General features: G+C 44.5%; 1 long non-coding RNA gene across 4 annotated transcripts; it reads right to left on the reverse strand.

Moving 5' to 3' along the window:
* Positions 1 to 971: 971 nt before the first annotated feature.
* On the reverse strand, positions 972 to 26,125 carry LOC138437113 (uncharacterized). Of its 4 annotated transcripts, XR_011255774.1 has the most exons (7): positions 25,719 to 26,125; positions 25,452 to 25,573; positions 14,868 to 15,057; positions 11,583 to 11,759; positions 3,367 to 3,496; positions 2,179 to 2,280; positions 972 to 1,309 (listed from the first exon to the last, which is right to left on the reverse strand). It is a non-coding gene; the product is annotated as an uncharacterized lncRNA (long non-coding RNA). The 4 variants fall into 4 exon arrangements; XR_011255775.1 differs by lacking the exons at positions 972 to 1,309; positions 2,179 to 2,280 and having other exon boundaries at positions 2,969 to 3,496; XR_011255777.1 differs by lacking the exons at positions 972 to 1,309; positions 2,179 to 2,280; positions 11,583 to 11,759 and having other exon boundaries at positions 2,798 to 3,496.

Consider the following 26,125-nt stretch of genomic DNA (forward strand, 5'->3'; position numbering starts at 1 on the left):
TCCATCCCAGACTCCCTAACTGTCCCGTCCCCCATCCCCCTCCCCTGGTAACCACAAGTTGCTTGTCTAAGTCTCTGAGCCTGCTTCTGTTCTCTGGGTAAGTTTGTTTGTATCATTTGGGTTCTGCCTATAAGCAATATCATAAGAGTTCTCTTTCTAGGTCTGACTCTGACTTACTTTGCTCAGTATGAGAGTCTCTAGGTTCATCCATCTTGCTACAAATAGCGTTGTCTCATTCTTTTTATGGCTGAGTAGTATTCCATTGTATGTACATCACACATCTTCTTTAGCCATTCATCTTTCAATGGACATTTAGGTTGCGTCCATGTCTTGGCTATTGTAAACAGTGCTTCTGTGAACATTGGGATGCATGTATCCTTTCAAACCATGTTAGCAATTTTGATGTTTTTACAGACGTTGAGGACCGTTATTCGTTCTTATTGTAATGCAGCCACATTTTAGCACGTGGGTAAGTTCAGGAAGGGCCACTTCGGTAAGTTTTGCTAAGACTTCCTCACCTTCTCTCCTGCCACCCCCGTTCAGTCTCTAGTGTGTATTTTTTAAGCTCATACTGAGTTCATAGCCCTGTGTAGATTTATCCAAATTAAAAATCACACAAAACTCTAACAAGTTGCTTTCATCTACACAGTGATTTTCAAGCAGACTGACTTTATAATCAATGACTTCAATCTACAAATCACTATACAGAATTACCTTTAAGTTAGATGGTAACAGAAAATTTCTTAGACCTTCTTACAAATATAATACAGAGAAAAAAGAAGGAAGAAAACTAAAGCAGAAATAGGTCCAAGTAGAAATCAATTTTGCTTATTGTAAAGATAGAATATTTCTTCAGCATTGAGTAATTTGGGGTTTGTTTGGGATATTTAGGAATTAGCTAAATGTTTTAAAATAGTGTCTTACTGGCTTTGAACTATTTTGGGAGACTTCCCCCAGCATGGCGGAAGATATTTTCTTTTTTTTTAATTGAAATTTCAGCATATTTATTTAATTTTTTGAAAGAATGCTGTCTTTTGCTAAGTTTGTCAGAATTTGCTTGATATAAAAATATAAATAAGGGACTATAGTATGGCACAGATAAAGCAAGCATGACTATATTTTCTAAAGACAATTCCATTGCTGCTGTGTGCCTTCAGAAGCAAAAATATTCATTGGTCACACACACGCATTTACACAGTGAGCGTTTTTGAGACTCTCGGTGACATCTTCAGATCAGCAAGCATCTCCCACTGTTCAGTTATTCCTTGTTAGTCCCATTTCTTGCAGACAATGCTTTGTGTCTAAAAAGCTAAGGAAATTAAACACAAAGCCATGTCAGTGCAAGGCAGCTTCACCACACATGCCAGGAAATTAGGACTTGCTCTCCCAGCATATGGTGTTTGCCTGCCTTGAACATGGTATGTCAGAAAAGTTCACATGCGGCAGTGAAGTCTGCTGAGATGCAAAGAGGATTATTTCTCCCCACTCTGTGCCCAGGACGTGGGATTTCCTGAGTCCTTGGATGCTTATACTCCTAACCCCTCTTCTCGGCTCTGCAAGAAGGGCTGAGAAACTACCCAGGCAGGGCTGGCTGTCCGGGCACCACCACTCTTCGTATGAGCCGCTCCCCTTGGCTGGGTGTTTGCCTGTGCCTGCACTCAGCTCAGCACTCTTCCTGCTCATTTCATTTAAGCCTCACACAAACCTGTGTAGCCAGCCCTCCCATTTTCATAATTTCACAGACAAGAGAAATCCAAGACCTGGGGACACGAAGTCATGGGACCACAATGGCGCCTTCAGACAGTAGCAAATCCAGGACGAAAACCCAGATTCATGTGCACAACCCACGCTTCTGATCAGTCAGCTTTAGGTAACTGATGCATTTTAACCAAGTTGCATGTGTGCTAAGTCGCTTTAGCTGTGTCTAACTCTTTGCGACCCCATGGACTGTAGCCCATCAGGCTCCTCTGTCCATGGGATTCTCCAGCCAAGAATACTGGAGTGGGGTGCCATTCCCCTTCTCCAAGGGATCTTCTCCATCTAGGGACTGAACCCGAGTCTCTTATGTTTCCTGCATTGGCAGGTGGGTTCTCCTGCATTGGCAGATGGTGCCACTTTAGAAGCCCCAAATCAACTATACTTCAATTAAAAAATAAAAATTAGAGAAGAAACTCACACCTCTCTCTGCAAAGGAGCCTGGACCGCATCTGGTTTGTCTTGATCTGGCTCATCGACTGCCTCTCATCAAGAAGAAAGCCTCGATGTCAGAGATTCTGTTGCCTGACAAGTGAAATACTTGGCATTATATTAAGGAATCCTTGAACCTGCTCTACACGTAATTATCATTATTTTTCAACATTTGCTGAATTCCAGCCACATAATAGATGCTGTTCTAGATACAGGTGGTTCTAGTCCTTTGGGCTTTCGATCTTAAGAAGCCAGCAAGGCTGGCAAACATGAGAAATGGGGAGAAAGCACTCCGTTAATGTGGCTGTCTGAAAAGGGGGCACTTTGGGTGTACTTTGGGCACATGTCTAGTTACACATTCTTGACAGCTATTTAGAGCTCTGGCTGACTGTGCAAAGATAATGCCCAGTTTATTGGTCTGAACAAAGGCAAACAGATTGGACCCTAAGTGTGACTCTGTGCCATTTTGGAATGTCAGGGATCAGTTGTGTGATATACACTTAAATTCATTAAAGACAAAGAAAAAGATAACCTTGGAAAGTGTTCCCTGATTTGCCTGCTCATTTCAGATGTATTTGATATGTCACACACACACACAGAAACACACACACACAATCTAAACTTTACTGAACACCTTCTTCCCTTACACGGTATTAAAGTGCAAGAGACGACTGATAAATGGAATGAGTTGTAACTGCAGCTCTGCAGGCGCGTGGCTGATGCCTGGGTTTTGGTGCCTCTGATATAACTGTGGTGGTGCCTGAGAGGGGAAAAGACTGTCTTGACCATTGATAGTGACTTTGTTCGGGGGCAGGGGAGGCACACGAGTGAAAAAGCATGGCTAATACAGATGCTGTAACCGTTTGTGTTATATTTTGTTGTTGTTGTTTAGTCCTTAAGGTGTATCCACCTCTTTGTGACCCCATGGACTGTAGCCAGCCAGGCTCCTCTGTCCATGGGATTTTCCAGGAAGGAACACTGGAGTGGGTTGCCATGTCCTCCTTCAGGGGATCTTCCCGACCCAGGGATCGAACCTCTGTTTCTTATGTCTTCTGCTTTGGCAGGCAGGTTCTTTACCACTAGTGCCACGTGGGAAGCCCAGAGGGGATCCAATAACCAGGGAGAATTATCAAGAGTAACTGACATGATTCATGTGCCTAGCCCAGTGAGGTGATGCACCTGATAGACTGGCCACTTCAATATTAATTCCTCCTTCCAACCACAGGGGTACAGAGTGGAATCACCTCCTTACAGGAAAATTCCCACAATGGGAAACCGCAAAGCAGAGGGTGGGGCTTCTGTTTCACTTCTGGAGAAAAGTCAAAAGAAATGAAAATAAAAATAAGATTCCGCACCTTGCCCTGACCTCCGCCAGCACACCCACCATGCCTTCCACCCGCCCAAAGTTGCCCATTTATAACTACCCGACAGGTCACCCCAACAAGTATTGAGGGGCCTCCCCTCACTTTTTTGCTAAAATGTTCATAGTTCAGCATGATTATCCTTAACTGCAAAGGACTAAAGAGAGAACATAAGTGACCGTCAGTAGTTCAACCCACCCTGCAGCCTCCCATTAGAAGGCAGGAGTCAGGGCTGCCTTTGATTTTTAATTTTTTTGGCTCCACCTGTACAGAATGTGGGATCTTAATTCCCTAACTAGGGATAGAACTTATGCCCCTTGCACTGAAGTGCAGAGTTGTAACCACTGGACTACCAGGGAAGTCCCAGGGCTACCTTTAAGAGCAGGCAAAGTGACGGTGGCCTGAAAATTGTGCATTGATGAGCTCTCCCTCCAAAATACCTGAAGTGCCACTGTTAATACCTATTTACTCCTGTTGGAGAAGGCGATGGCACCCCACTCCAGTACTCTTGCCTGGAAAATCCCATGGATGAGGAGCCTGGTGGGCTGCAGTCCATGGGGTCGCTTGGAGTCGGACATGACTGAGCGACCTCACTTTCACTTTTCACTTTCATGCATTGAAGAAGGAAATGGCAACCCAGTCCAGTGTTCTTGCCTGGAGAATCCCAGGGATGGGGGAGCCTGGTGGGCTGCCGTCTATGGGGTCACACAGAGTCGGACACGACTGAAGTGACTTAGCAGCAGCAGCAGCATTTACTTCTGTCTCAGCTTGGCTGCTATAACCACATACCATAGATTGGGTAGCTTATAATCAGCAGGAATTCACTTCTTACAGAGTTGGAGGCTGGAAGTCAGATCAAGGTTCTGATGCAGACCCGTTTCCGGGTTGCAGACTGCTGACTGACTGCGTCCTCAAGGCAGAAAGAGCACAGACAGCGAAAGCAAGGGCTTCCATATCATTTCTGTGCTGTGCTTAGTCGCTCAGTCGTGTCCAACTCTTTGCAACCCCAAGGACTATAGCCCGCCCAGCCCCTCTGTCTATGGGGATTCCAGGCAAGAATACTAGAGTGGGTTGCCATGCCCTCCTCTGGGGGATCTTCCCAACCCAGGGACTGAACCCAGGTCTCCCACATTGCAGGTGGATTCTTTACCATCTGAGCCACCAGGGAAGCCCTAATCTCATCCCTGGGCCTCATCCTGTCCTTGTTACCTAGTTGCCTTCCAAAGGGCCCGACCTCCTAGTACCATCACATTAGCATTAGGAATGTTTTTTGGATGTGCTGGGTCTTTGTTCTGCCTGCTGGCTCAGTAGCAGTGGGGTGCACGGGCTTCTCACTATAGCGGCCCCTCTTGCTGCGGAGCACAGGCTCTAGGGCACATGGGTTTCCGTACTTGTGGCACATGACCTTAGTCACTCCCCGGACCAGGGCTTGAACCTGCGTCCTCTGCACTGGCAGGCAGATTCTTAACCACTGGCACCCCACTCCAGTACTCTTGCCTGGGGAATCCCATGGGCAGGGGAGTTCTGAGGGAGCGAATTCACTTTCACTTTTCACTTTCATGCATTGGAGAAGGAAATGGCAACCCACTCCAGTGTTCTTGCCTGGAGAATCCCAGGGACAGCAGAGCCTGGTGGGCTGCTGTCTATGGGGTCGCACAGAGTCGGACACGACTGAAGCGACTTAGCAGCAGCAGCAGCAGACTACCAGGGAAGTCGGAATTCGGATTTCAAAATGTGAATTTTGCGGGGACACAAGCATTCAGTCCACAGCAATCCCTTATTGTGAGCCTTGCTTTCTTCTTTCATCATTTTCAAAGTACGCATATGACTGGTAGGGAAAATATATTAAATTCCTAACATTTTAATGCAAGTTAGTGTGTTGGATGATTTGCTCTACAGGAGAAAGTAGGCTACTTGACAACTCTGACCATTCAGGTGGAGTGAAAGGCCCTGGAGGGTGAAGGATGAGTGAAAAGTTTGAAGTAGAAGGGGGAGTGCTCTAAGATATCAAAAAGCTAGCTGACTGGTTTGACCAAGCATCAGCGTCTCCACTGGGTGTGGGCTATGAGACTGATGAGAAAGGGCCCCCAGATGAGCCCTCAGGAGTGGCTATGATGAGGCAACGTACCCACAAATATACGCTTTTTCTCTTCCCCTATTTACTTTGTTTTGGAGGAAAAAAAAAATTTTTTTTCAAAATGAAATAGAGAGTACTGAGTCAAGGCGACTAGCGGAAATTCCCTCTCTCCAGTAAAGAAACAACTAAAACAGAACAGCAGCAGCCGAAGAAACACAAAAGAAACGTCCACAGTCCAGACGTTTCAGGGATTCCTAGAGGACAAACAGGGACTGAAGGCTGCACGGACGGCAAAACAGGAACGGGGAAAGTCCCGCTCAAAATTCAGGGCCGAAAAAGCAGTTCTGAAATGCCTCCACACTCGGCGTAAGTGATTGCAATGAACAGACCTGGACTCGCCACCAATCGGCGGGCAATTAGGTGAATTTCATTAGAGAAGTCCTCTCTCTCGCCTTTCTTTCCCTGTGCATAGCCAGTGGTGGCAGCAGCGTGTGTTCCCAGGTTCAAGCCCCTAGAACTGTTTTCAAAGCAGAAATATTTCTTATATGGGAGTGAGTTAAAGGAAGATACAGGTGAACGCGGATGCGCCTCCAGAGCCTTGTAGGGACATTGGAGGAAATACATGAAAAGTTCTGATTCAGTATTTATTTCCAGAGCATAAAAGTCCTTCTCCAAGTGGGAATCTGACACCAGAAACCCACAGCATAGGTAATGGGGCTAAGGATTCAGAAAATTAGCAAAATACAGAAGGGACGGAGATCCAGAAGCCAGCCCCACACACACACTGAATCCTAAATTCCAATCCTTCTTCTTGATCAGAAGGAGGCAGGCTATCCTAATCAAGACATTCATTGACAGGTGAAGAGGGAATCAAGCATAAATACTCTAATACTTACTTGTGAAAAAGCAACCCTGAGGAAAGAAATACATCAAAGTCATCCCACTGGATAAAACAAACCCTGAGTAAATAGCCTCAATAGAGGAAGGGGGGAAAAAATCTCTATAAATTATATACTCAGAGAAATGTTTTCATGTTCTTAAATCAAGATTGTTAATGTACATTCATACATATCAATTGTTCAATAAATGTTGGTGGGTTAAAATTTCTTTCTTATAGGAAAAAGACTCTCTTTGGGCTAAAAAAAGAGTCATTATACCATTTACTAGTCATATAGTAACTAATAGCACAGGCTTGGATTTGAATCCTGGCTCCAACATTTATAAAATTCATCCAATAAAAATATAAATGGGCTAAATAGAAGCATAGATTCAAGTGAAAGTGTACAATCAACCCAAGAAATTCTCCCCCAATATAGTGTTAAAGTATAAAATAATAATAATTTTCAATTAGGAGATAGAAAATACAAGACATGGAAGAGAGAGAACTGAACATTTTTTCCTACAAGAATTTGAAAGTAAGAGACAAAAGAAGGGAAAAATATTAGATAAATAATTGAAAATTTCCCAGAACTGGTGGAAAACATGAATTTTCATATTTAAGAGTTCACTGTGTGCAGAGTGAGACAAAAAGGAAAGAAAAAAATTCCAGAAGTATCATCTTAAAATTTTAAATCTCCAAAGAGAAAGAGAAATTCCTAAAACTTCCAGAAGACTAAAACAGGTTATCCAGAAAGGATACTCAGGTTGGCATTTGAAACAATAGACACAAAAGGGGGAAAAAGGAAATAATAACTTCAAAATCCAAGAGAGAATTATGTCAAATGTTATTCCCAGTCAAATTAACATTCAAGTGGAAGGGCAAAATAAAGACATTTTTTAGACACGCAAAGATTAAATTTTATATCCCATCAGCCCTTTAAATAGTATTTAAGAGTGTACTTCAGCAAGAGAAAACAAGTTTTTAAAGGAAGCTAAAAGAGCTGCCATATCAAACAATTCAAAACGTTCAGGATTTTATGACAGTAAACATTTATTTTCAGCTCACATTGTATGAGGGCCATGGGTTGGCTACGACTCTACTTCAGGCTGTGGGCCTTTTCCTGTGTTTTCTCACTCTGGGACTTGCCATGAAGGAGCATCCTTATCTGAGATATGCCTGTTTATGCCAGAGGGGAAAGAAGAGAGAAGCCACGTACATTCAGCAGACTAAAACGAAGACATATCTAAACTCAGCATCTGAGGAGCACTGAACTATAACCATCCCTCAGCTGGAAAAGAGAGAGAATATTTACTAGCAATGATATAATTCACCACAGATAGTAAGAATACACTCATACATACATTCGCCCAATAAATGCGATGGGTTGAAATTCCCCTATTAAAGGACAAAGACTCTACTGTGTTAAAAAAAAAAAAATCCAGGTGCCATTACTGGTACTATAGTGATTCGTACAGTGGTGCAGGCTGTGGGTTTGCATCTTGGGTACATCACTGCTTACTAGATACATGTAACATGAGCACAAGAATAGTATGCAGGACTTACTCCAGAGTGTGGTCACGAGTCGTAAATAAGACCATGCACGCACAGGTATACGTGAAGTGCCTAGCAGATAGTGTCAAGGGGTATCAGCTCTTGCTACTATATGAGACAGCTGAAACAGAATGGCAGGTTTAAAGTTTGAAAATACAGGAACAAGCAAAGATAGAGCAAGTGAATACTACTGAAAAGAAACAGGAAGCACTGAGTTAAGTATGATGGATTGAAGGTGCCTCCACTTCCGTCTGAAAGCCCCCTGAAGATGTCATAAGGTGAATGTTCTTATATAGGGATAGACCCACAAGGGATGCGACGATGTCTTGGAAAAAGGAAAGAGGTTAGACATCTAATTGGTAAATGGTTGGGAAAAAAAAAAAAAGCTTATGCCCATTTGGCAATTGGGGAACCCAGAAGTAGGCAGTTTTGTGCCACAAACCATCAGAAAGTATCATAAGGACGCAACACTCTGAGTATGAACATTGTGGTATATGTGAGGCTAAAGATGGGCTTATTGATTGAAGCCCACAGATGATGTAGTTAGAGCTCCAACTATCCTCCCCACCTCCACAGATATCTCGAAAGATAATGAACCAGAGTGACCCTGGACTTCAGGGAGGAAGGAGGGAGAAACACACTGCACACCACGGAGGTAAAGGAGACGTCACATAGTCTGAGCGTAAAACCCCGTCTTCCGCATCCCCTTGGCTTCAGGCCTGCAGCTAGTCTGCTTTTCTATGCCCAGGAGTTAGACATGCTGTCTCCCAGGAACCTGATTCACCTACGTGAAAAGCCCTTCAGATGTTAATGGTTGGGGTTCTCTAGCTATCCTGCCCAGCCAGACATCCTTACAATAGACCCACTAGGAGACAAGCTGCATCTACTCAGAGTTTCCAATAAGCTTTTTTTTTTTTAATTTGTTTTTAATTATTTGACTGTGCCAGGTCTCAGTCATGACATTCAAACTCTTAATTGCAGGATACGGGATCTAGTTCCCTGACCAGGGATCAAACCTGGGCCCCTGCATTGGGAAGTGGAGTCTTAGCCACTGGACCACCAGGGAAATTTCTCCAAAAAGCTTTTAAGTGACTCCCTCTTGACCTTGAAAGATCATCTAAGGATCACCAGTTAATTGAGGAAAAGCTTCCCCACAAAAGCAGAAAACAAAAGTTCGACAAAAGAGAAAAGTTAAATTTGGGGGAGATGGAAACAAGGCAGAAATTTAGAAAGCCAAACAAAGCAATATTTCCAGAGAAGTGGAATTCGCAGATACTCATATCCCGGGAAAAAGAGACCAGTAGATTGCAAAAAAGATATTCAAAAGTTGCCTTGGAAATTAAAAACCATAGTATATATGACAAATTCAATGAAAGGATAAAAAGTTAAGTTTGAGAAAGTCTTCCAAAAAGTTATAACTGAAGATCATAAGAAACAGAGTGTAAATGGATGAGAAATTATAAAAAATCAGGGCATCTATCTAATAGGATCATTATCCTGAGAAATTGGAGTTACAGAGAAAAAATCAATGAGAAGTGATCACATCATCAACTCAAGAGAAATCTCAGAAATAGAAAACACAAGTTTCTGGAAGGAGAGCACTGACTAATGCCCAGCACTGTAGATGAACAGAGATCCAGACCAAGGTAGCTCCTTGTGAAATTTCAGAGCAAACCCAGGAGGTAGGAGAATCCTAACAGCTCCCAGGAAGCAAAACAGGCCACAAAGGAACAGGAATCAGGTTGGCAACACAAGTCAACAGCAAGACTAGAAACTAGCAGTGCCTTTCAAATCCCAAGCATGTGACCCCCAAACGTTGTTCAATCCAATGTAAGAGTAGATAAAGATGGTTTCAGACTGTTCACCCTCCTGTACCCTGTCCTAAGAAGCTTTGCGTAGGGTGCACCATGGGACTGTGCTCAGACGCTCAGTCACCTCTTACTGTGTCCATGGGATTTTCCAGGCAAGAATATTGGAGTGGATTGCCATGCCCTTCTCCAGGGGATCTTCCTGACCCTGAGATCGAACCTGCGTCTCCTGCATTGCCAGGTAGATTCTTTACACTAGTGCCACTTAGGGAATAAAAACACAGGAGGATGATCGAAAGAACACCCAGATTCAGAGAGTCAGAAGCCCAGCCGTGCAACAGGCCTTGAGACCCACCAGTGTCACCAGAGGGCAGAGAGAAGACTGTATAATGTGGACACAGGTTTAACTTCTGGTGGAAAATTGGGGATGAAATGGTGATACTTAAACAACCAAGTGAAGGGAGAAATGTAATAACTCCAGGGAAAACAGAAAGTTATACCTAAAAAGATATATAATCATCATATACTAAAGAACTTGGCTATGAATCATATTTTCATAAACATAATAATGAATATTGAATATTGACCTAACCCCAAATTGTAGCAATTTGGGGAGGATTTGGGAATGGAGTCATGTAAGGGAGCTGAATAATAATAATGTTCCACAACAGGAAATGGATAAAATCTAAAACTGAAAAATTGAGAGGTAACAGCAGGAAGGTTATTACTTAAAAATGTGGAAGCAATTATCTGAGGAAACTATGAAAAGGGTAGTAAGTGGTTGCCTCTAGGGAAAGAAAAATCAGAGGGGGAGGGTTGGGGCAAGAAGTTTACGTTGCTACAAATTTTGTAAAATTATTTTTAAAACCATGCACCCATATAAAATAAACTATGGAAATTAAAAAGTAATTTAAAGAGAATAAGTATGGCAATATTAATATCAGACAAAATAAAGTTTAAGACCAACATATTAAAAAAGTTAGGATAACACTGTAATGTAGTCAAAGCATACGATTCATTATGTGTTAAAAAATAATGAATGTACCGTAATTTAAAAGTAATGCTGTTAAAAAAAATAAAAAATAAACAAAAATAATAAAAATAAAAATAATGCTGTTGAAAACTGGTACCAGTAGACTTGTTTGACATGTTTGCCACAAACCTTCAATTTGTAAAATTATCATAATAAATAAAATTACCAAATTTTTGAAATAACTAATGTACTAGATAGAAAGACAAAAGATATTTTGTTGTGGTAAAAGCTACTATCTGCCAAGAAAACATATTGTCATGAAGTATTGTCCTCTTAACAACATAGCTTTAACATGTATGCAAATATACAAAAAGATGGCAATCAGAAATCTTAGGTGGATATTTTAACATGCCTTCCCCCCAGATGAAAAGACTAAACAGACAAAAAGTTAATTCTGAATGGATGTGGGATGTTAAATAATATAATTAACTACTGAATCACAGGGCTTCCCCGGTGGCTCAGCAATAAAGAATCTCCTGCAGTACAGGAGACGCAGGAGATTCGGGTTCAATCCCTGGGTCGGGAAGATCCCCTGGAGAAGAGAATGGCTACCAACTCTAGTATTCTTGCCTGGAGAATCCCATGGACTGAGGAGCCTGGTGGGCTACACACCACTATCCCTGAGCAGCTAAACAACGACATTTCCCGTAAGTAGAATCACACCATCATTTTGTAACTGGCTTACTTCACTTAGTATTTCTTCAGGGTTCATCCAGGTTGCAGCATGGATCACAAATGTATTCATTTTTACAGGCAAATTATGTCCCATTGTCTGTATAGACCATTCATTTGTTGACGGACACCAGTCGTTTCCACATTTTGGCTACTGGGAACAATGGTGCAATGAACGCTGGAGGTGGGACTAGGAAAACAGAGTAGACCAATCACTACAGAAGTTAAGGTTGAGAAAGTTTATCTTTAAAAAGCAACTTGTCCTAGACAATTATTGCCAAGTTCTCCCAGACTTTTAGAACACATAAAGGTTCTAGAGGATAGAAAAAGTTGGAAAGTTTCCCAAATTATGGTACAAGGCTAACATAAACTGGACAGGACAAACCCCCAAGGAATTTATCAGTTTATTTAAAGGCTAATTCTAATACCATTGGCCAAATAGGGTTTATTCTAGAACTATAGGGCTAGCTCAATATTAAGAGATCTGTTATTATAATTCAACATTTATGATTTAAAGAAGAAAATAAACCACATAATCATCTCAAATGTAAAATAATATTTTGGTTAAATTTCAGCACCTCTTTCTGAGCAAATTAGAAAAAGAAAAAAAAATTTCTTCAGTCAGCATTGTACTTAATGGTGAGATAATAGAAATATTCCAATTAAGAAAAGCAGGGAGAAAAAAACCCAGGAAGATATAGGAATATTAGCTATTAACTCTAGTATTCAACTGCATGCTGGATATTCCAATGAGTCAAGCCAAGAAAAAGAAGTGAGAGATAAAGGTTCTAGGGACGAAAGAGGAAAAACTGCCTTGGTTTGCAGATGGGATGATAATCTATCTAGAAAATCCCAGAGACTCAATGGAAAAACTGTTAAAGTAGAAAAGGGGTTCAATTAAGAGAGCCATACACAAAAATCAGCTGTTTCCTATATACTAATATTAAGCAATTAAAAAACCCAGGGGGGGGAAGCCTTTCATATTAGCAATGACAAATGCCTTATTATTGTTTGTTACTTCTAATGAAGACACATATAAAACCTTCAAGAAATATAAAAATAAACACCTAAATAAGTGAACAGCAAATTTTGTTCTTAAATTGAGAGACTTGATATTTTTTAAATGTCAGTGAGCTCATGAACCTAAATCCAAAATAATTCTAAAAAAAAAAGTCCGCTGGATATTTAGGTGAAACTTGGGAAACTGATGCTGAAATGCATCAGAAGGAGGAAATGAAAAGAAAAAATAAAATATTGAAGAACAAGGACAATGAGAGGGAATTGCCCTGTTAGATGACAAAATAAACTGCAAATCTATTGCAAGTAAAATGGGATGATAGTCACGCAGAGGTAGATAAGTAGAAAAACATCTGTTTATACATGAGAATTTATTGCACAAGCAAAGTGGCATTTCAATTGTGGGGAAAGAATGATAAGACTGTTGCTATCCATAGGGGAAAATAACTTAAAGGTCGCTGTCTCATATCATATACAAAAACAAATTTCAGATGAGTTACAGAAAGTTTTAAAATAAAAGCTTCTGAGCTTGTTAGAAGGAAATAATGAAGAATGTTTTTATCCTCTAACAATAGGGACAGACTTCCTAAGCAATTTGAAAAACCAGACATGCTCCCTGGAGGCAGGTGGCAGGCCCCTGGCCCACACTCAGCACTGGGGGATGCCCTGGGGGAAGCTTCCCCCAGCAGCAGGGGTGGGCGGGGTGGAGGGGCTCTGAGGTTTCAAGATGCGCGCTCACCCAGGCGCCCTCACTTCACCCACTTCCTTTTTTTAAAATTAGGGGTGTAATTGCTTTACAGGGGCTTCCCTGGTGGCTCAGTGGTAAAGAATCCGCCTGCCACTACAGGAGACTTGGGTTCAATCCCTGGATCAGAAAGATCCCCTGGAGAAGGAGATGGCAACCCACTCCAGTATTCTTGCCTGAGAAATGCCGTGGGCAGAGGAGCCTGGTGGGCTACAGTCCATAGGGTCACAAAGAGTTGGACACGACTCGGTAACTAAACAAGTGCAGAAAGCGTCCCTCAATTCCTATTTTTCTAAGTCATTCTATTGGTAATTCATATGAAATCTTATCAAATAAAAGCCTGAACATAGGATAACCATAAATTAATGTGATGTATCAAAATAATTGTTTCTGCCGTACGACAACGTGAATCAGCTCAATGTATACATATATCCCCTGCCTCTTGGACCTCCTTGCCATCCCGCCCACCATCCCGCCCTCTAGGTCATCACAGAGCACGGAGCTGAGCTCCCTGTGCTCTCCAGCAGGGTCCCACCAGCTAGCTATTTCACACGTGGTCGTGTGCACATGTCAACCCCAACCTCCCAGTTCATTCCGCTCCTCCTCCCCACCCCGTGTCCACTGGACACTCTCTGCATCTTCGTCTCTACTCCTGCCCCACAAATAGGCTCATCTATGCCACTTTGCTAGATTCCACATGTGTGCATCAATGCCCAGTATTTGCTTTTCTCTGACTGACTTCACTCTGTATGACCGCCTCTAGGTTCACCCAACTTCTAAGCCCTCTTTCCCCATCCTGGAAAGCCTCCCCAGGAAACTTCCACCATTTACCGTATAGCTCAATGGGGGGAAAGTCAAACTAGATTGGTTAAAAAATTGGGGGGCTTATAAAAACTAATGGCACACAGTGTACCGTTATAACCAGCATCATCTTGTAGAACTTGCTTTGGTGAAGGAATTATTCTGTATTTTCACCATCCAGTGGTCAATAACCACATGGGACTATTAAACACTTTAAAATGTAGCTAGTATACCAGAAGAGCTAAGTGTTTTATCTTAATTAAGTAAAATTTGGGGCTTCCCTGGTGGCTTAGTGGTAAAGAATCTGCCTGCCAATCAATGCAGGAGACCTAGGTTCAGTCCCTGGGTTGAGAAGATCCCCTGCAGAAAGAAATGGCTACCCATTTTCCCAGTCTTGTCTGGGAAATCTCATGGACACTGGAGCAGCCTGACCAGCTACAATCCATGAGGTCGCAAAAGGGTCAGACATGACTTAGCGACTAAACAGGTGAAATCTACATATAAATCACCACCGGAGACTAGTGGTTAACATATTGGACCAGGCAGTTTTAACCAATCTCAGCCTAAGCCTGCTGGGACCTCACTAAGGGTCCGCAGAGAGATGGACTCAGGTCAGGATTGTTAGGGCTGGACCTAGGAGAGCCAGAAGAGGCTGTATTAATTTCCTGTTGATGCCAGAACAAAAGACTGCAGGTTCAGTGGCCTAAACCAACCCAGAGTTATTTATTATCTTACAGTTCTGGAGGTCAGAAGTCCAAGTCAGTCTTCATGTGTCAGCAGGACTGGGTCATGCTGGAGGAGCGAGGATGCAGTGGATTTCTCGCCTTTTCCAGCTCCTAGAGGCTGTCTCCATTCCTTGGTTTATGGTCCCTTTCTTCTATCATCAAAGCCAACAGTTGAGCAGCTTCAAAATTTCTCTTTCTCTCTGAGCAGAGGTCAGAAAGAGGTTATCTCATCACCATCTCTGCCTCTGACCCTCCCAACTCCCCTCCTATAAAGACTCATGTGATTACATTGGGATAACCCAGGATCATCTCCGCATCCTAAGAGCCTTCATTCAATCACACCCGCAAAGGTTCTTTTCCTCTGTAAGGTAACATTCACAGGTTTCAGGAATTAAGACATAGACCTTTAAAAAAATAAACATATTTATTTTATTTATTTGGCTGCACTGGGTCTTAGTGGTGGCATCTTTGATCTTTGTTGCCCTGTGCAGGATCTGTAGTAGCAACACGTGAACTCTCATTTGAGGCATATGGGATCTAGTTCCGTAATCAGAGATCCAACCTGGGCCGCCTGCAATGCGAGTGTGGAGTCTCAGCCCCCGGACCACCAGGGAAATCCTGACATAGACACTGTGGGGAGGTCATTTCTGAGGTTCCCTGAGGGGGTGACCAATGTTTTCCATCACACAGGATCTGGGGATAATGGCATCACCCCTGGAAGCTGAGCTGGGGGTGGGCTTAGCCACAGGAGTCTCTGTGTTGGAAGAATTCTCGCCTTCATAGTGGGCATGGCATGCTGGATTCAGTTCATGGTAGAGAGAGCACCCGCCAGACTCCTCAGGGAGAAGGCTGCTGAGTCCATCAGAAAGAATCAGGGTCCCTGCCAAATGCCCTGCAGTTGGAGACAGAGCTCCATCCAGTTTGGGGGAGGAGAGCCTGGCTGCAGCCTGGGCAGATGGGGGACTCCCATGAGGGGTGGGTGAAAAAGTAAGGGTGTCTGTGAGTAGAAGCCTGCACATTATCTCCTAGACATTGGAGAGTTATTGACTGTTTTCTGAGCTGGGAAGTTATATAAACAGAGCCATGTTTAAAGAAGATTAAGCTGGCAGTTGTGTGCAAGCAGGGCCTTGGGTGGGGGGGGGGGGGCGCTGGATAAACACAGGCATGTAATGATTAGTTTCAGAGGGAACAGTGGGAGTGGGGAGAGCAGAAAGTATGTGCAAGAAACATCCTGTCAAACAGAATATGCACTAAAAATACCACTGTTGCGCTAAATCAAAAATGGCAGCTACATCCTACATCATTTTGAAAAAAAAAAAAAAGATGCCAGTTTTTAGTGGTTTCTACTCTCAATTTGTGTCACAGTAGCCTGTTAAACGGTTTTGTTAATGCTTACAGCTGTCACTATACAATATATGTTTAGCAGGTGTACACCGAAACTTACTATATCCACTAAGTGGTTTTTTCTTTTTTTAAAAAATACAAACTTTATTTTGTGTTGAGGTATGGATGGAAAAGTTATGACCAACCTAGACAGCATATTCAAAAGCAGAGACATTACTTTGCCGACTAAGGTCCATCTAGTCAAGGCTATGGTTTTTCCTGTGGTCATGTATGGATGTGAGAGTTGGACTGTGAAGAAGGCTGAGCGCCGAAGAATTGATGGTTTTGAACTGTGGTGTTGGAGGAGATTCTTGAGAGTCCCTTGGACTGCAAGGAGATCCAACCAGTTCATTCTGAAGGAGATCAACCCTGGGATTTCTTTGGAAGGAATGATGCTAAAGCTGAAACTCCAGTACTTTGGCCACCTCATGCGAAGAGTTGACTCATTGGAAAAGACTCTGATGCTGGGAGGGATTGGGGGCAGGAGGAGAAGGGGACGACAGAGGATGAGATGGCTGGATGGCATCACGGACTCGATGGACATGAGTCTGAGTGAACTCCAGGAGATGGTGATGGATAGGGAGGCCTGGTGTGCTGCGATTCATGGGGGTCGCAGAGTCGGACACGACTGAGCGACTGAACTGAACTGAACTGATGGCTGATTAACCATGTTGTGCTTGTTTCAGGTGGACAGCAAAGGGACTCAGCCACACATGCGCATGGATCCATTCTCCCCTAAACCCCACTCCCCCCCAGGCTGCCATATAACATTGAGCAGGTTCCCTGTGCTATTCAGTAGGTCCTTGTTGGTTGTCCATTTTAAACACAGCAGTGTGTACATGTCCACCCCAAACTCTCTCGCTTCCCCTCTATTCTTTCCCACAGCAGCCATCAGCTGGTTCTCTAAGTCTGTGAGTCTGTTTCTGTTTTGTAAATAAGTTCATTTGTATCATTTCCTTTTGGATACCACATGTAAGTTTGTCATACGATTTTTCTCGCACTAAGTGTTTTTCTTTTTTAAAAAAACATAGTTCCTCATTTAATTATTAGAAAGAACATATGGTGACAGATGTTTAAATTAGCACATATGAGATGCACAGCTCAGGATGACTACTCCAGTAGTAGCAACAGATAGATATAGTTTCACCATCAGAAGTTTTGACATTTGCTACTTTTCACCTTTAGAAAAAATGAGCCCTGCTGTAACTTAGCAGATGGCCCCACGCTATGGCTTGCCTGCCATCTGGAATTTGTTTTGATAAATCCAGACATTAGGGATATGTTATCTTCCCAGCTAAATATAACATTTAGTTCACTCGCTGGCAACCTATGCGTTTCTTTCTCATGCTAAAAAAAGAGTACTGTTGTTAGAGCTTGCATTTTGGTCACTGGGTATAAACTTCCAAAGGCAACTCGGTCAGCCTTCAGTGACCAAAAGACCAGCTTGGAAGGAGGAGGCAGAGGCAGATCTGAGCAGGCTGGGATATCCCCCTGGGGATCTGTGGGCAGCCGAGTCCTGCAGCACAGGGGTTTTGAGATGTCTCAGACCCTGCATCATTTAATGCACTCGTGTCTCTGTAGACACCTACAGTTGTCTGGAAGCTTATCTTTTCCCTTTACTTTAGAAAATTCCAATTTTTAAAGTTATGTACATACATTAGAAAGTAAAGGACTGCCTCAGTGGTCCAGTACTTAAGACGCCACCATCCCACAGCAAGGGGTTTGGTCCCTGGTTGGGGTACTAAGACATCATATGTCACGTGGCTAAAAAAAAAGGAAAAAAAACCTGAAATCATTTTATGAGCTTGTAACAAAAGCAGCAGTCCCCAAGCCAGCCTGCCTACCCTTGATTCCTGCATCAAGAGGTTTCTAGTTCCAACTACTTTAGTTGTTGGTTGTTTTTTTTTTTTTTTTTGCCTCTATATGTTGAAAAACCACTTGTCTATGCTGCTATTTCTTGATTTGTTCTGCTTTGATATTGTCTTTTGTCTCCCTTCTGTGGAAGAAAACAGTTAGGTCTCATATATTGTACTCCCTTCCCAATATAAATAAATATATTCTATTAAATAGAAACTGGCTTCCCAGCTGGCTCAGTTGGTAAAGAATCTGCCTGCCAATGAAGGAGATGCAAGAGAAATGGGTTCAATCCTTGGGTTGGAAAGTTCCCTTGAAGTAGGTAATGGCAACCCACCCCAGCATTCTTGTCTGGAGGATCCCATGGACAGAGGAGCCTGGTGGGCTACTGTCCACAGGGTGGAAAAGAGTGGGACATGACTAAGCACACGTGCACGTGTATGAGTAGAAATCAGTATACAGCATTTATATTATTACAGCTATGGAAATATTACTCACGACTTAGCCACACGGTGTACCGTGCTGCGCTTAGTCACTATTGAGTCAGACTCTTTGTGATCCCATGGACTGTAGCCCGCTAGGCTTCTCTGTCCATGGGGATTCTCCAGGCAAGAATACTGGAGTGGGTTGCCATGCCTTCCTCCAGGGGATCTTCCCCACCCAGGGATCGAACCAAGGTCTCCAACGTGGCGGGCAGATTCTTCACCATCTGAGCTGCCGGCGAAGTCCATGTGGTGTACTATAATTAACTGAAATGAACTACATTTTTTTTTTGGTCCAACTTTTTGCTTTCCTTAGAAAATAATAGGGACTTCCTCAATGACTCAGTGGTAAAGAATCTGCCTGCAAAGTAGGAGACACAGGAGGCAGGGGTTCAGTTCCTGGGTTGGGAAGATCCCCTGGAGAAGGAAATGGCAACCTTGACTGGAGAATATTCTTGACTGCAGAATCCCATAGACAGAGGAGAGTGGCAGGCTACAGCCCATGGGGTCTCAAAGAGTCGGATACACACGCATATAAAAAGAGTCGGACACAACTGAGCCTGCACACACACACGTCCTGAAATAAGGTCAAGGGACTCCTAGGACCCAGGACTACCCTCACAAGAATGTTTCCAGCTTGGCTTGCTGCCCACTCTCTTCGAAGGTCCCTGACATTTGGGATGGGATAACAGGAGTGGCCTTGGGGATGCAAGAGGCCCAGGGAGCTGCCTTCTGTGGCCAGTGCCTCTGGCCATCCCCACGGTGGCAACTTGCGGACGCTGTAGTGACAGCTCTGTCTGGGGCTCTGACACTTCCCTTCATCTTGTTTCAGAAACGGATTCACATCTCCAGACTTACCGCTTGAATTTCATTCTTTATTTCCCTTCTAGACTTCTAAATTATGTTATGAACTTCTTTGCATCATGCCTCTACCATGGTCCAGCTGGATGAAATCACTGATCCAGCTAAACAAGACGATCTCTAAAAAGAGCCCCAAGACACTCAGTCGCGTATGACTCTTTGCGGCCACGTGGACTGTAACTCCACCAGGCTTCTCTGTCTGTGGGATTCTCCAGGCAAGAATACTGGAGTGGGTAGCCATGTCTTTCTCCAGGGGATCTTCCTGACCCAGGGATTGAACCCTGTCTCCTGCACTGCAGGCAGATTCTTGACCACTGAGTCACCAAGGGTGCCCTTTATAAGCATTAGTCAAATATTAATAAAAAGATGTTGTTTTCTTACGTGTCTCCTATAGGTCTTATAAAGAAACCACTCCTTCCCAGGTAGTGTATACAGGATTCATTAACTGCTGATGCTCAGAGGGTGCTTTTGGAATTACTCATCTAGTGTTACTTGAGAATAAATATTTTCCTGTCACACACACATTCCATGTTAAGGGGATGCTTACTACTTGCTCTCAACACCAAACTTGGGAAGTGGTGACCTGAACTAAACAGTAGTTAGATACAGTGTGGAAATGGTGATTTTTTTAATTTTATTTTTTGAAATATAGTTGGTTTACAATGTTGTGTTAATTTCTGCTGCACAGTAGAGTGGTTCAGTTCAGTTCAGCCGCTCAGTCGTGTCCGACTCTTTGTGACCCCATGGACTGCAGCACTCCAGGCTCCCCTGTCCATCATCAACTCCCAGAGCTTACTCAAACTCATGTCCATTGAGTCGGTGATGCCGTCCAACCATCTCACCCTCTGCCGTCCCCTTCTCCTCCTGCCCTCAATCTTTCCCAGCATCAGGGTCTTTCCCAATGAGTCAATTCTTTGAATCAGTGGCCAAAGTTTTGGAGTTTCAGCTTCAGCATAAGTCCTTCCAAAGAATATTCAGGACTGATTTCCTTTAGGATGGACTGGTTGGATCTCCTTGCAGTCCAAGGGACTCTCAAGAGTCTTCTCCAACACCACAGTTTGAAAGCATCAATTCTTCGGCGCTCAGCTTTCTTTATAGTTCAACTCTCACATTCAGACATGACTATTGGAAAAACCATAGCCTTGACTAGACGGACCTTTGTTGGCAAAGTAATGTCTCTGCTTTTTAATATGCTGTCCAGGTTGGTAATAGCTTTTCCTCCAAGGAGCAAGAATTTTAATTTCATGGCTGCAGTCGCCATCTGCAGTGATTTTGGAACCCAAGAAAATAAAGTCTGTCACTGTTTCCATTGTTTCCCAATCTATTTGCCACGAAGTGATGGGACCGGGTGCCATGATCTTAGTTTTCTGAATGTTAAGTTTTAAGCCAAATTTTTCACTCTCCTCTTTCACTTTCATCAAGAGCTCTTTAGTTCTTCACTTTCTGCCATAAGGGTGGTGTCATCTGCATATCTGAGGTTATTGATATTTCTCCCAGCAATCTTGATTCCAGCTTGTGCTTCATCCAGCCTGGCATTTCACATGATGTACTCTGCATATAAGTTAAATAAACAGGGTGACAATATACAGCCTTGACGTACTCCTTTCCCAATTTGGAACCAGTCTGTTTTTCTATGCCTAGTTCTAACTGTTGCTTCTTGATCTACATACAGATTTCTCAGGAGGCAGGTAAGGTGGTCTGGTAGTCCCATCTCTTTAAGAATTTTCCACAGTTTCTTATGATCCACACAGTCAAAGGCTTTGGCATAGTCAATAAAGCAGAAGTAGAAGTTTTTCTGGAACTCTCTTGCTTTTTTGATGATCCAACAGATGTTGGCAACTTGACCTCTGGTTCCTCGGCCTTTTCTAAATCCAGCTTGAACATCTGGAAGCTCACTGTTCATGTACTGTTGAAGCCTGGCTTAGAAAAATTTGAGCATCACTTTGCTAGCATGTGAGATGAGTGTAATTGTGTGATAGTTTGAACATTACATGACATTGCCTTTCTTTGGAATGGGAATGAAAAACTGAGCTTTTCCAGTCCTGTGCCCACTGCTGAGTTTTCCAAATTTGCTGGCATATTGAGTGCAGCACTTTCACAGCATCATCATTTAGGATTTAAAATAGCTCAACTGGAATTCCAATCCCAAAGAAAGACAGGAAGACACTGTAGACACCGGTTTGATCCCTTAGGATCAAACCTAAGGAGGAGGGCATGGCAACCCACTCCAGCACTCTTGCCTGGAGAATGCCATGGACAGAGGAGCCTGGGGGGCTACAGTCCATGGGGTTGCAGAGAGTTGGACACGGCTGAAACGACTGAGTACGCACACACGACCGTGACAAACCAGTGGCAGGGGCTCATTTACACATCCTGGGTGCAGGGAAGCCATGCAGGGTGCAAAGTTACTTCACTGTAATGTGAAGAATCTACTGTTATTGCATAGAGGCGGGTAATACATGAATTTACACTTTTGTCACGCAACCTAGTTTGATTCAGCTTAAGGCATATACACGGGTGCACACTCAGTGGCTTCAGGCATGTCCGACTCTGCGACCCCAAGAACTGTTGCCCGCCAGGCTCCTCTGTCCATGAGATTCTCCAGGCGAGAATACTGGAGTGGGTTTCCATGCCCTCCTCCAAGGGATCTTCCTGACCCAGGAATCGAACCCACATCGCTAATATCTCCTGTATTGCAGCGGATTCTTTATCGCCAAGCCCCAGGGGAAATCCCTTAAGGCCTGCGTCTGTGTCCTAGCCTACTTCTCAAACCACAGGCGTCCACCTCCTTACTCTGACCTTTGGGGTCAGAAACCTTTCCTGGCAGGATCCTGTACAACCTTGGGAGTGAGGCGAGATCTGCCCGCTGCCTAACCTCAGATGCCAGCTCAAGTGTCGATGTTCCCTCTCTCTTTAATGCTCCCTTTCCTGGATCCCTTGAGTTTGCGCCCACTCCTGTGACCTCAGGGAAGTCACCTCACCTTCCCGGGTCTGTTTCCTCATCCTTCAATGCCACGGTTGGCGCCGTCAGATGAGCCTAAGGCAAGCAACCTGAGAAGCCCCATGAACTCCAGCACTCTCTGACCTCGGTGCTTGGTTTCCCGTGGGAGGAGATATGTTTACATAAAGAACTCACTTCACAAGTTTCTCTCTTTCCTCTAAAATTCTCCATAGGCTCACCACTGTGTCCACCCTTCTTCTCGACTGAAATAAATTCACCTTCTGCAGATTGTCGTTTTATTAGCAACTTTTCCCCACAGTACTGGGTCCTGACCCATGATTGCCTGCGTTCACCCGTAATACGCGTCCTCTTGTCTTTGGCCTGGCCAGCCGAATCTTCAGTCATCAAGAATTTAATACTGGAAATTCCATTCCTAATGTACACACGCCTAGTTTCTCATCTTACCTATAACTCTTCTGTATCCATCATCTTATTTGATCCTTGCAACAACTCTACACAGTCCGATGCTTTCCTGTGACTCAGGGACCTAATGCCTGATGCTCCAAGGTAAAGCCGATGTATGTAATAATAACAGAAATGAAGTGTACAGTAAATGTAATGTATTTGAATCATCCTGAAACCATCTCTCTCCAGCCCCCTGCTGGTCTTTGAAAAATTGTCATCCATGAAACCAGTCCCTGGTGCCAAAAAGGTTGGGGACCACTGAGGAACTGACAGAAGTAGAAACTGGGGTTCAGGCAGCATCTGAATCTCAGTAGCCAATAAGTGATGCTCAGTCGTGTCCAACTCTTTGAGATGCCATGGACTGTAGCCCACCAGACTCCCTGTCCGTGGGATTCTCCAGGCAAGAATACTGGAGTGGGTTGCCCTTTCCTTCTTCACGGGATCTTCCCGACCCAGGGATCAAACCTGTGTTTCTTAGGTCTCCTACACTGGCAGGTAGATTCTTCACAACTGAGCCACCTGGGAAGTACCTGGTTAAAACCTGCATTCTCTGACACCAGCTACTTTGAAAATCTGTAAAACTCACATTTCCATATTCTGTTAATACACGAGGGTGTAGGATACGCCACCCCATGTGTAACAAGCTGCTTAGGACTTAGGATACTTCTTTTCATGAGTAAAGTTTGATTATTGCAATGAAAAATAACTCATCTAACATGGTTGAAGAGGTGTGAGAGGGCACGAAAGTGAAAGTGTTAGTCGCTCAGTCGTGTCTGACTCTTTGTGACCCCGTGGACTGTAGCCCACCAGCCTCCTCTGGAATTGCCCATGGAATTTCCCAGGCAAGAATACTGGAGTGGGTTGCCATCCCTCCTCCAGGGGATCCTCCCGACCCAGAGACTGAACCCGCCCCCCACATTGCAGGCAGGTTGTTCACCATCTGAGCCACCAGGGACGACTGTGAGAATGCATCTCGCTGCTCAAAATGCTGACGGAGGCTTGCGGATGTTGAGAGCAGGGAGGGACCTTGGAAGTCATCGAGTCCAACGCTGCACACATTATGCAAACAAATCAACAAGATTCTACAGGAAGTGTGCCTTGCCCAATGTCACAGATCAAGTTTGACCACTACATGCAGAGCATTTGGGAACTGGTGGAAAAGACATACAAACCTCTGGGGACCAGTGCCACCTTCAACCACCCATGAGCCCACCCTCCACCCCTTGGAGAACCTGGTCTCTGACAGACGCACGATGCTGTCTACTTGATGTGCCCTGATTTTGCCAAATCACTCCCAGGGGAGCACCACCCTTCCCAGAAAGGAGATTGGCCATGCTCCTCCAAGTCTCTCCAGTGTGTGTCCTCCTGCACCTTCAGGGTGGTTGACCCAGGGAGGCGGGCTGCCAGAGGGAAGAAAGCTCTTGGGTGGAAGAAGGCAGAGCTCGAGACATTTCTGAGGGACCTCCCTGGTGGCTCAGTGGTAAAGAATCTGCCTGCCAATAAGGGTTCAATCCCTGGTCCAGGAGGATCCCACATGCTGTGGAGCAACTAAGCTCGTGGGGCACAACAACTGAGCCTGTGCCCTAGAGCCCGGGAACCATGAGTGCTGAGCCCATGTGCCACAGCTACGGATGTCCACGTGCCTAGAGCCCGTGCTCCACAACGAGAGACGCCATCACAAAGAGAACCCCTCGAGATGCCGTGAGAGCAATCCTGTGAGCAGCAATGAACTTCCAGTGCAGCCGAAAATGAATAAATGAATGAATTAATTAAATATAAGTTCCTTGAAAGAAAATGACACCTCCCCTCTGGAAGCAGCGCCCTCGCATGATTCCTGAGCACAAGCACAGCCATTTCTCTGCAGGCTCCTGGACTGGGGACTCTGCCCCTGTATAGATCTCTCTGGGCTCAGAACTGCTTTCCCATCTCTCCACCTGCCTCGTACGGTGCTGTCTGTTTCCCCAGAGCGCCCTGCCTCTGTGCGCTCTTGTGTGCCCACTGTGGGCCTCAGGTGCCCTCATCTGGCAGTGGGATGGACCCCACCCCAGCCTCCACCCAGCACGCCTGGGCGCTGAGCACCTCCTCTGTTGCTTCATCAGTGGAATTTTGTTGCTGCTACTGTTTAGCTGCTAAGTTGTGGCCAACTCTTTTGCAACCCTGTGGGCTGCAGCCCGCCAGGTTCCTCTGTCTGTGGGATTTCCCACGCAAAAATACTGGAGTGGGTTGCCATTTTCTCCTCCAGGGGTCTTCCCAACCCAGGGATTGAATCCAAGTCTCCTACATTAGCAGGTGGATTCTTTCACACTGAGCCACCTGGGAAGCCTCATCAGTGGAAAGAAGCTCACAAAACCTACCTCGCAGGCTGGCAGAGTAGGATTGGAACCACGCTGCCACAGCCCCTGACCTAGAGGAGATCCCAAGTAATGGGAGCTGTCGGTCTCGTTTGCCACATCACTGTCACCAGCCTGCAGCTGCCTAGAGGTTAAGGACTGGGTATGTCATTAGTGCATCTCCTGTGCCCAGGATATGCTGCTGCCTAATAAATGTCTACAGAACGGGATGACAGAGACCCACCCTGGCCACCGTACCCAGGAACGTATGTGCTCACCATCTCAGTGCTTCCCAAAGTGTTTGCTAGAATGCTCTCCATCAAAACCACCAGCCACACGACTTAGCTCCTCTTGGTTATCGGGAAAGGAAGGGGTGGGCTTCATGAAGGCGTTCCTTAAACTGTGGTGAGAAGGAAATAAAAAAGGAGAAAATGAGCATCTTCATCGAGGGACATTCTAGAATGTTGAAAGAAGGATTTAGGAGGAAATGGTTAGGGTTGCTGTTTCACAGAGGGGCGTTTGCTCAAAGGCCTGTTTTCACTCACAAGGCTGGTGTCAGGGTCCCGGTGAAGCTGAGCTGCCTTCAGACGTGCAGGAGGTGGATCGTGGGTTTCACACACGTGTGACTTTTGACTTAGTTCAGAGGATCAGGTTTGCTGAGAGGTTTCCGATTGCCAAAAAGTCTATCCAAGGGCTGCTTTGATGGGGTGAGCGGTGGTGACCCTGAACAGCCATGCCAACACTCAGCCACGGCTCCCTAGCCCATCCCCGGGTCAGGCTCCTGCCAGCAGACCATGGGTGCCACGAAGTCCATGTGCTCAGGCTTCAGTTACCAACATAAAGGAAGGGGTGTGTGCCGGAGGGTGAGGTTTAGTCGTTGGAAATAGAAACAACAGCAGTAAGCTTCAGAGCTTGCTGTAACTGCTGTGCATTTCTCAATTCATCTCTAAAC

This window comes from Ovis canadensis, chromosome 3, assembly GCF_042477335.2.
Source record: "Ovis canadensis isolate MfBH-ARS-UI-01 breed Bighorn chromosome 3, ARS-UI_OviCan_v2, whole genome shotgun sequence".
NCBI lineage: Eukaryota > Metazoa > Chordata > Mammalia > Artiodactyla > Bovidae > Ovis > Ovis canadensis.